Below are 8966 nucleotides of genomic sequence, written 5' to 3'. Positions count from 1 at the left end.
CATCACTAGGTTGGAGCTCAGGGAGTTCTGTCAATCTTGCTATTTCTAGGGAATTCCATTTTGTTCATTACATACCTGGGCATTCACTTTTAGACTTTGGATGTAGTTAAAGAATGCCTTATGATCAGTGGCGGCTGGTGACTTCAAATCATAGGGGGGCTGCAGGAGACAGCTGGATGGGTGTGGCCAACAAGACGGGGTGTGGCCACCAAGATGGGGTGTGGCCAACAAGACAGGGTGTGGCCAACAAGACGGGGTGGCTATGGTGCAATGGGATCAATGCTTCACATACTTATTTACATGAAATAAATGCTCAGTCAGTATGGCGCATGCTGAATAGTCTACACAGCACACATTGTTACATACACACATTGGTTTGAACACTTACCTCTGCGGTATACTGCAAACAGTAGTTCATACTCATGTTTCTGCACCTGAGGAGAAGCTGTCGTGCACCTTAGAAGCTGTGGTCTGGAACACGCATCAGGTCATACTGGATTTCTCCCAACTCCTTTTTCATGGAGGCTCAAAAGGGACAGTTTTAAGTTTCCCAAAGCAAATAATATTCACATGACCCCCAGCTGGTTCCAAATAAGTGCTTGCAGTCTTGTTCCAGTTAGAGGTTTGCCACATCAGATCTGTTTCCATTGGTTCCTGTCCTCTGCATCTTGCTCTGTCACCACATCACTTCCTCTACCACATCCATAAATCTAATTACAAGTCCTTCCTCTTTTCTTCCCTGGCAGCTCCATCCTTAGCATCCTTCTCCCAATATACCTAGTAGCATCCCTCTTTAGCATCCCTCAGCACATGTCCAAATCACACAACCTTTGGGCATGCCTTCCCCTTCTTCTAGAGCCAACAGTAGCCTCCCCCCAATTTCTGCCTTCCCCCTCTTCTAGAGCCAACAGTAGCCTCCCCCCAATTTCTGCCAGCACCCTTTTGGTAAAGAGTAGTACTGGTGGTGGTGATTGTTAACTTGGGCCTCGACCAATCCTGTATCAAAATCTGTATTGTCCCACAAAATTTTGTCAGGAGGTTATATGTGGTGATGCCCAGGCTTCCTGACATAACCCTCCCCATTTATCCAGTCCAGGCTTGGGACCGGCACGAAGAAATGCACTGGCTTGTGCATCCCCAGTGGCTGGGTTACATAAGTGCTTGTAGTACTAGTATAGTACCAAATAAGTGCCTCTTGTGTTCTTCTGTATGGTGTTCCATTACTTATAGATAAAGTCCATTCGTCTCTCTTTATTTTGTGCAAAATAGTCAATAACTCTGTAGTTGAAGTTGGGTATACTCCGCATTAACTCCTTTCCTATGGAAAGCATAGCCAAAGCATTCAATCTGTCTTGCCCCATTGTAGAACGAAGAAATGTTTTAATCCTTTTCAGTGTTGAGAAACACCTTTCTGCCTCAGCAGTTGACATTGGTGTGGTGGCTATAATTAACAACACTTTGTAAGTCTGTGAAAACACACGGGTTAAGGAGTTGTCCAACAAGAATTGTAACATCTTGACTGCACTGCCAGCTGCTTTAAAGTCTTCATGTTGATACACCACTCCAAGTTCTGTTCTAAGTGGTCCCCTCATCAGGAATGGATAGCTGTCCATTGTTCCTGTGAACAGATTTTCTGGAAACTCTCTTATGTATGTTGAAAACTTTCCAGGCAGAAGTAACTGAGAAGCTTGAAGATGGCCAGTTTGTTGAAATCGTGATGTTGCCTGGAACCTTATGACATCACACACTTCCTTTGCAGCAATTGACAAGGTCTCATGCAGTGGTTGGGAAGCTGATGGCCCTTGTCTACGTTTTGACCGGATGTTCTCTGTATGTAGGTACTGTTCTGCAATACCATCGATACCTGATCTGACACTGTCAATTGCATCCAAAAATGTATGAACATCCTTTTCAACAGCAGTTGCATCTGTGGTACGACACTGAAGTTGCCTGTACAGAACATCAACATGGAGCATTATACAATGGAAGACAGCAAGCCAAAATTTAAATTGGTCATTTTCAAGTGATTGCAGTAGCCCATTTGCTTCCAGTACAGTTGCTGCACCAGATGTAGGATTCCTGCACAAATAATCAAAGCACTCTTCCAGCGACTCCAAGTTCTCGTACACTGCATTTACAGTACGGATGTTAAAATTCCACCATGTTCCTGACACTCTTGGCATGCGTCGTGATACTATATTATCCAGAGCAGCTTGTCTTTGAGCTGAACGACTGAAAAAGGCTGGAATTCCACCAAGTGTGGAAAAAAATATCCTTGCTTCAGTGTTCTGTTGTGCGGCTCTTTGCATTACCAGATTAAGTTGGTGGGCATAGCAGTGTACATAGTAGGCATATTTAAACTTTTCTCTTATGATGGCCTGGACCTCATGCTGAATACCACTCATAACCGATGCACCATCATAACTCTGAGCAATCACTTTTTCATGCTGGTCTCCCACTACTTCCTTCAACTGTTGTTCTATCACAACAGCAATATGTTGTGCTGTCTATCCAAGTGGTGTAAAGTATCCCCAAAAACGTTCCACCACCTGTCCATTGACAATGTAACGGAACACAATAGCTATTTGCCATGTCGCAGCAAAATCAGTGGTTTCATCTGCAATTACCGCTATAAATTTTGCAGTACGAATCTCTTTTTTTATTTCTTCTCTGCATACTGTTAGCATGCAGTCCAGGAGTTCATTTTGAATAGTTTTTGATGTTCCTTTGAAAACAGTTGAAGCTGTCATGTGGTCTGACAACTTCTTATCAAACTGGCTGACTAATTCTACTATTGCCCGGAAGTTTCCTGGATTCCTTGACTCTTTAGACTCATCATGACCTCTGAAAGCTAGTTCTTGTGCACCACATGTCTTCATGCATTCTATTAAAATAGACAGAACATGACGGTTGTCATCCACTTTCTTGTTGTGTCTTTCTACTGATAACTGGTATCCACTACTTAACTGAGACCTGATATCCACAGTTCCCAACACTGCTAGACTCATTTCATTGTCTAGATGTTTAGCAGACACTTCATGCCTTCTGGACTTTTCTTCCAGTCTCTTCAGGTCATCCATACCCTTTGATGTCCAGGCTTCCTCTCCACCAAATAACAAACATGGGAAGCAGTACAAGCTGTTTGTTTCCTCACAACCACAGATCCAGGTGTGTTTGTCATACACTGACCTGTTGAAGCTGCGTGTGTATGTTCTTGACCTACTTGTACCTGCAGACTCTATCTTCAAATCAGGTGTGGGTCTTCCAGTCCTCTTGATTCTTAACTTCTCATTAAGAGTCAACTCTTTAAAATTAATAGATTTCAGATAGGCCACTGTAATGCTCTGCTCACTCTGTTCACTCATTCTGGTTATTGTAGTCGCGTTGTTGCAACTCTGAAATGAAGATATTGCAGAAATGATTTAAGTGCCACTGTTGTATACATGTAATGATTTACAGCTTCAGAAACAGCACTCATTTCATTTACATTCATCGACAGTGCCACAGCCATGATCTACCAACTATCTGGCTTGGCCTTGCCAGGATTAAAGACTATTAATGCATTTGTGATGCACACACTGTCACAGCTTACATTGTCTTTGCAGGACTAATAGGGGCAGTCATTCCATTGCCTCCACTATACGTTCTGCTTTGATCCTTCCAGCATTAAAATATATCTGCTGCACAGAGACTGTAGTCCCACAGCCTGTATGCATATTGCTTACTCCCTCATTGCAAAGCCAGAATTACAACACTAAATGGTTATTTCATTCCAACACTGGCGACAAGAAAGTCCCCCATCCCAACAGCCTACCAAAAGTACCTGGCTCAAAAACCTCTGAAATCAGAAAGCAAAAAACAGTAATGAACTGCAAATGGCTGCATTAATTTAGTCCATTGCACAGAAATGGTAGTTACAGGCTTTCCCAACATCAGACTTTACCCAAACAGTCATCTTGCAAAGCCATAACTGACAGTAAACAAGGGCAGTCACCTCAATGAATTCACAAACACCCCCCCCCATTACCTAATGAAGAAGCTGCTTTTTACTGGTCAGGATTAAAGTACAAATACTAACAACTGCATTGCATACTTTCATTTTGCTGACAGACTCACTATCACAGCTTGTGTGCATCAGCCAAGTATACATTTAATTTTAAAATTAATTTCACTTACCAGACTTTCTACAATAAAACATGGTTTAACAAAAATTCCTTGACACCCCCCCACCACATACATGCAAACCACTCAGATTTCAGAGCTTCAGCTTCTGGTCGATCTTATTTGAGCGAAATCGACATTACTGTTGAAAATGTAGACAGAACTGCAGCTATTCACACAAGCATTGCCCCCAGCCCAACTCCCTACCCAGAGAAACTGCTTTCAGCCTACAATATTTAAGCGAAATAAATCACCATGGTTGCATTTCTTTCACATCACAATAGCCAAGAACTTGCACATAATCTTACTTTATTTGCTGGTGTGTCTGTAAACTACAGGCCATTTCATTTCAGAGACCCCCCCCAGGCTATTTCTGACAAAAATGATCTAAAATGCCCCAACCTCCTGAAAGAAAGACTACTAAAAATGGCCAAAAATGATCATACTATATTATGTTATGTAACCACCATAGTCATGTACAAGCTTCACATGCAGTCGTTTCCTTATTTGTATGCACAATATCTTTTAATTTTATTTTCCAGAAAAGGAGGATGCATACAGAGTACCAGTCCCAGACCAATACACATTTCCATTTCACATGTACTGATTCTGAAGTATTCAAGTACCACATATACTGATTTAAAACACAAGGCATGTGTAGTACACTGCCTGCTTATTTTTAGATTATTCTAATGCAAGCATTCTACCCTAATTGAAAATGTTATGTTATGTTTTTCATTTTCTTATAATTATAGCTACTCTCAGACAATATACTGGCAATATATATATATATATATATATATATATATATATATATATATATATATATATATAAATAAATACAATATAGAAGTGCAGTAGTAGTAGTGCTAATGACCCACCCCCTAAAACATTTACACTCAGACGTCTTGTTCTGGGAAAATGTTAAGAGTACAACAAAGAAAAATATAACACTGCAGTGCAAGTTTGTTAAGAGGGAAGCACATCAGCTAACTAACTTAGATAAATGTGTCACTGGACTGCTTGCTGTTGCCAAGTTAACCACTGAATATGATCACAAGTACACTAAAACAAGCACATGAAACATTAATCCTCAGGGCCTCAGGCAGGGTAAACACCTGGACTGCCATAAACCCATAAAAGTCAGCATTTTCTGCATGTTGTAACTACCAATCTATTCAGCCTGTAGACACTCGGTCTCCAACTTCATTTAAGAGTGTGAATTTTTTATAACTTAAAGCCATTTACTTTGTGCTGCTATTTTTGGGGAGGGAATAGAATTCCTAGCCTTCTGATCTTCCAGAATCTAATAAGGGTTATTCTGCTCTTAAGTTAAGAGTCTCTCCACACTGTATAATTACTTATCTCTTGTGTATAATTAATCTGCATCCTTTCTGTAAAGTTGGTGCAATCTGAAGTGGGTCTTGGGGGAGGGCCAAATGAATGTTTAACTACCTCAGACAGTATTGTTTTGCCAGGTGTAGCCTGAAGCCAGTATGATTCACTGGAGTGTAGTAATCCATTGCATTAGTCAATCATTAAAATATTTGTTCATTTCCAAGACATTAGCTTAAAATACTTAAACATTTATTCTTATAGGAAAAAGTACATTTGCTAGCATTCTTTCACTATGCTCAAAACCACAAAAGCTGGTATTTTAAATACACCGCTTCCCTGTTTGCCAACAAGCTATCACTATGAGAGTCCAATTAAAACAAAAATGAAGTGTTAAAGAAAACAATATTTCAATGCCTTGGCTACATGACAGCTTGCTTAATATCTAGATGGGAAGCAAAGGCTGTGATGAATCAAAAAAAAAATTACTTTCAAATACATTAGTGGAGTTGAATGCCAGTCAAGTATAAAAAGACAAGCAGCCAACAAAATGCATTTTCTGAATACACAAAATCAACAGTATAAAAATGACAGAAAACCAGAACATTCTGCAAAAGGACAGATTAAAAGCCATGACTGTACTTGTGTCTACCTTGGATACTCTTTAAGTGCTCCTTGCCTGGACACCTACCTTGGAGGGATACTCTAAACATGGACACATCTAAAGTCAGTACATGGGGGAGTGGGGGTACAAGTATGTCATAATTTGAAACGTCTCTGGCTGATGGCCCCGAGCCCATGACACATTTCATATACTCAACCTCAGAGCAAGAAATCTGGATAAGGCCATAAATAAAAATAGGACAAAGGTCAAAATACAGACAATTTTTAAATGCTGCTCTTACAAACTTAGAAAGTTCAGTAGGTCTTGCATCAGTATGACTTTTCTGTAGGGTATGAAATCTGAAATCTGAAACTCAAAAACACCTGTCAGTGAACTTAACTTAGCATACTAACCACCTATGATATAATAAGCATAAAACAAAATGCAGCAAATATATGGAGCACAAAATGAACATGACAGGAGAAAGAGTAGCTAATGGGCTTTTCATTTAATGCACAGTAGTCCAGAGACAACACTACTAACTTCTCAATGCCAAAGACCAAATGCAGAAAGACCATCATTAAAAATCTAAGTTGTAACCTGGCTGTAGCGCAAAATACTGAATGTCACTCTGTAAACATGCTAAAACACTTGATGTTGTCATCAACATCAGTCCAATTTACCTCAGCAAAAATGCCTTTTTTTCTTCTCCACCCAGAGCCTCATTTATCTAAAACAGATATATTTTTGTGTTGCATTTCTTGACTGATAGTGCTATGAAATATACTTCCCAGAGTTCCTATTCTTATTAACAATAATAAAATAATGATGGCCCCTTAAGGGCTAATTTTACTACTGCCTTCTGTGCAGTGAGGCACTTGGCATATATGCTGTATATTTGTAATGCCAAATATAGTATTTAGAGGCTGCATATCAGACATTTTAATGTTCTATGAAATGCCAATTATGAAAATCATTTTTGTTATATTGCTATAACTTTGGTTTCATTCTCCCCAGAGAGGGTCAGAGCACTGACCTCAATCTAGAGCTAATTATGTAAATGTACACTGTTGTAGAAAATTATAAGATTAGTTATATCCTATTTGTTCTTCTCTCCTTTCAGTTAATACATAGCACTGCACAGATAGGCTGGCTTTATATAAATGTTGATAATGATATCAGTACATTTTCATTACTTATGATGCAATAAAAAGTATAAATTATAGGACTTGAACTGTGTTATTAGCACAACGAAAGACTGATGCATTATTAATAGAAATGATGACTGTAAGGGCAATAAGGACCATACGTTGTGATGGGTCCTGTGGGTAAATACACTTAGTCTGACTGTAACTTTACATTAAGCCAGCCTAACTACTAACAAGCAAAGCAATACTTATAAATTTAAGTAGAAAACTAAAACTAACCCCTTACAATCTAGCTCTAGTAATAATCACTCAAACTTTAAAAGTTGCATTAAAAAAAAAAAACTCTATTCACTGACCTGTAAAAAGACAATTCATAATAGGTGCCACCTACAAGACACATCAGTGAATGAAAAAAAAAATGCAAACTAACTATCCTACCACCTATTAATGCAATCAGTACCCCTTTGTTTGAGGCTGTTCTTCAGTGATCTCCGCTAGGAATATATAACAGTTAACTGCATTTTCTACATATACTAATATATCAGAGAGTTGGGCAGTAACAGTCCATACCGGTGTTTCTCAAACTTTTCTGATCGTGGCCCACTTGAATAAAGCATATAACTCAGTGGCCAACAAGCCTCTTCCATAAACCACATGACATCACATATCCAGGTATACACAAGCACCAAAATGAAACATTTCCCAAACACTGACACAGTAATGAATAATTTTCCCCAGTAACCCGTTCATTAGTTTGTATTGTGTATGCACAAGCACTGAAATGACACAAATTATTTTGCCCAGTGGTCGCTTCAGCTGTCTGACCATGTATGCAAAAGCACTTCCCTGATACACAAATGAATTTCCCCAAGCAAAATCTTCATTACTATGTCCAGGTATACACAAGCACCAAAATTAAACACTTCACAAATACTAACACAGAAGTAATGAATAATTTTCCCCAAGTAACCCTCCATTAGTTTGTACTCTGTATGCACAAGCACTAAAATGACACAATAAATTATTTTGCACAGTTTTCACTTCAGCAGTCTGACCATGTAAGCACAAGCACTTCCCTGATACACAAATTCCCTACGCAAAATCTTCATTACTATGTCCAGGTATACACAAGCACTGAAATTAAACATTTCCCTAAAAGAAAAAAGACCCCTTCAGTAAAATGTCCAGGTACAATATGCAAAAGCACTAAAATTAAACATTTGCCCATGTGACCCCTCAATAACATACAAGCACCAAAATGAAACATTCACCCAAGTGACCTCTTCAGAAAAATGCTGAGGTATCCCCAAGCACCAAAACAAAAAGTTTGCCCCTTTCCTTCAATAACATAAAAGTACAATACAACACCAAAATCATAAACATTCACACAAGCGACCACTTCAACATAACTATAAGCATATATTCACTGTAATGTGCTTCCATTACTAATCTTTTCTATGTTTAGCATCTAACTGAAGTCCAAAAAATGCATTACTGGATCAGAATATATCTTGCTCAGCAGTCTACCCCATGAAAACTCAAATGGAACATGTCCCTATCAAAAAGATATTCCACCTTACAAAACTCTTGCCAGTTAAGTACTACTTCCAAATCTTTGGTAGTACAAAATTTGCATAGTAGCTAATTATCAAATAGCAATGATTTAGAGAACAGATAGTCTGAAAATGAAGAAGGTACAATTTCTGAGAAACACAAAT

Source organism: Protopterus annectens, chromosome 5.part1 (assembly GCF_019279795.1).
Source record: "Protopterus annectens isolate FY-2018-M chromosome 5.part1, PAN1.0, whole genome shotgun sequence".
Classification (NCBI taxonomy): domain Eukaryota; kingdom Metazoa; phylum Chordata; order Ceratodontiformes; family Protopteridae; genus Protopterus; species Protopterus annectens.
Note: the sequence above shows the minus strand (reverse complement) of the source record.